Source organism: Osmerus mordax, chromosome 2 (assembly GCF_038355195.1).
Source record: "Osmerus mordax isolate fOsmMor3 chromosome 2, fOsmMor3.pri, whole genome shotgun sequence".
NCBI classification, from domain to species: Eukaryota; Metazoa; Chordata; class Actinopteri; order Osmeriformes; family Osmeridae; genus Osmerus; species Osmerus mordax.
Genome location: NC_090051.1, coordinates 5,355,974 through 5,358,842, shown reverse-complemented (window position 1 = coordinate 5,358,842; position 2,869 = coordinate 5,355,974).

The following is a 2,869-nucleotide window of genomic DNA, read 5'->3' as shown; positions in this document are numbered from 1 at the left end:
AATCCATGTCTGGGAAACTGGGCCATATCGGCTGTAAGAACAAATACAGTATGTAACAAATGTGATCAAATTTAATCTCCATGCCGCTATGTTGCATTGCCTGAGCAGCACCTTTGGCTCATCTCCTTGCATGCTCTGCGCTTGGAGTCATTACAGGCTGGTTGTATTCATCCCTGTTCCCCAGTCGAGGTGCATCATTTTCGTAAAATGAATGACACTGAATAGTTTGCCATGAAATGCTTGTCTTGTTGACTAGAAAAACTAATTGTAGGCTTATGTGTAGGCTACAGAGTAACATATATTTATGCATAAAGTTCAACACGTTGTTTATGAAATGTCTAAATTTGGCCAATTTAGATTATGTAGGCCTACCTTAATATTCTAACCCAAGGGGGTTAGTATATTATGCAGTGTACATAATGCACTGTATATTTAAACATCAGTTCTCTGCTTTTTGTTTTACTGTCGGAGGCCGAACACACCACAAAACAAGGCTACAGTAAAATATATTGACTTGACTAGGAATTAATTAGCCGACGCACTATAGAGGCTTAATTATTATTATTATGATTATAACATGTATATATTACATATTTCCGGTAGAGCCAGAGCTCGCCTTTCTCTACCCAGAAGATGGACTGGCCAGGTTCCCAAAGGCAAACTTATGACAACTTTAAAAGGTGTAGCTTGAAATAGGTTAGAATAGGTTCTGCGGATCAGTTTGGGGAGGGCTAAATGTAGTCATAAATTAATTTTATTTTACATGAACACGTGTTTTGTTCTGTTTAAATGTATGGATTTCAAAGGTGTGATACTCATCTTAGAATTTGTTATGTATGTGATCTGCAGATCCGTTGGGAGGGTTGAATATTGTTCGTCCTTCATGTATCCTATTTTCAGTTACATAATGCAATAACATCAAACACACAAAATTGTATTTGGCCTGCACTACAGTCACATTGACGTGATTGAGATTGCTTACTCATTCCAAGGCCTATTGACAATGTGATTACAACAGTTAAATTATGTGTGTGCACTGTATTTAGACAGGACATTGAGGACCTGATCAGTTCCCAAACTGTCTCTATCTCCACCCAAAGGATTTGTGTGTTGCCTGAGGTGTTCCAACTGTTCGTCACTTGGTTGAAATTGGTTTAGGGGAACCACAACTCTTTGTAGCCAGTCAAAGGCAAGTGCAGCCGCCCCCCGGTCAGCCACCCCCTGGAACTGGCTGCTCCAAATATACCTTGGATACCAGTGTGATGTTGCAACTGTTATGTCAGACAGCCTTGCACAAAAATGATATGGCGACATGTATCTGGCAGTCCTCAGGTCACGTTTTATACGAGGCAGGTAAACGAAGTGAAGAGCCCAAAGATGACTTTCGTTGTTGGCAATAATGATTCCTTCATTTTCTATATAGATATGTAAACAAGGAGTGGTAGACATCCATTTCAAGTCTTATTGTCAGGTACACAGAACACATCAGACTGGGCACTGACATTTTTGGGACAAGACAATGCAAAGCAACCTGGCATAACATAATAGATTACATCTATGATAAGCTAAAAGAAAAATGATAATAAATTATAAACCTCCTAAATATACAAAATAGTATACAATATATTAGACCTCTAATACAGATAATGACCTATACTAACCTTAGACCTATACTAACCTAAGACAAGTGGGGTACAGTTAGTGTAATATTGCTGATAGTGCAACCAGTAGCTGAAAGTGACAGTGTGTAAAGTGACTAGTGAGAAATGCATCAATGTAAGGTGGCTAGTGAGAAATGTCCATGTAAATGTTCATTCAGAAGCCTGCTGGCCCTTGGATAGAAACTGTTGTTCAGAAGGCAGCGGGGTAGAGACTGAAAGATGGGTGGTAGCAGTCTTTTATAATCCTGCCAGCTTTTCTGAGGCATTGTGTGTGGTAGGTGTCCTGTAAGGCTGGGAACTTCCTGTCGATGATAAACTCAACAGACCTGACCACACTACGTAGGACCTCGCGTTCTTTTTGTCACGCCTCTCCAGACATCGCCCCACAGTCTTTCAATGCGTTGATTATGAGTGCTCCCTCGGGTTGATCCTCGGAAGACATCCATGAAGAGACAAATGGCGTTGTTTCCCCCTCCATAGTCACATCTGACTCTGGATGGGACACCAAACTGGGCGACTGCTTCCGAAAACAGGTCCATTACAATGTCACTTCTGTTGTTGTTAGAAGCCTTAAGGAAAACCACCAGTCGGCTGAACCCATCAATTCCTCCATGGATTACAATACTCCATCTAAGAGATGAAGGAAGGGAAAATAAAAGATTTCACTTGCACATCTTATTTTATAAATAACAAAAAAAATATGAATGGCTTGAATGCAGCTAAAATGATTTGTATACATTTCTGTGCAACATGTTGGGCGTTTAACAGAAAGAAAAGTCCTAACCTCTATTGCATTCATGTGAAGCTGAAAATCTTATTTTAAATTCAAAACTCATAAAATCAGCTTGTCATTTGCTAGGGACACAGTTAGGGCAAATTAACGAATCACAGTAAAACAAGCCACTCACTTAATGAGCTTGTGGTTGCCATCAAGATGCCACATCAAATTTGACCCTGCCACTCGATGTGTTCTCCTCCGAAGCCTGTGGGACATACTCCGAATAGCAGCACCTTCAGATCAAGTGCATCATCTGTTCTGTGTAGCGACCTCTAAAAGAGAAATTGTATGTACTGTCTATGGAAGACAATGTATACATATTAGAACTTAGATATATTTTTTACATTCATCCCTAATAGTAACTCTGAACAAAACAATGTGTTTAAGGAACAGTGACAAGGCAGCTATGTGGTACATTTACATTTTACAT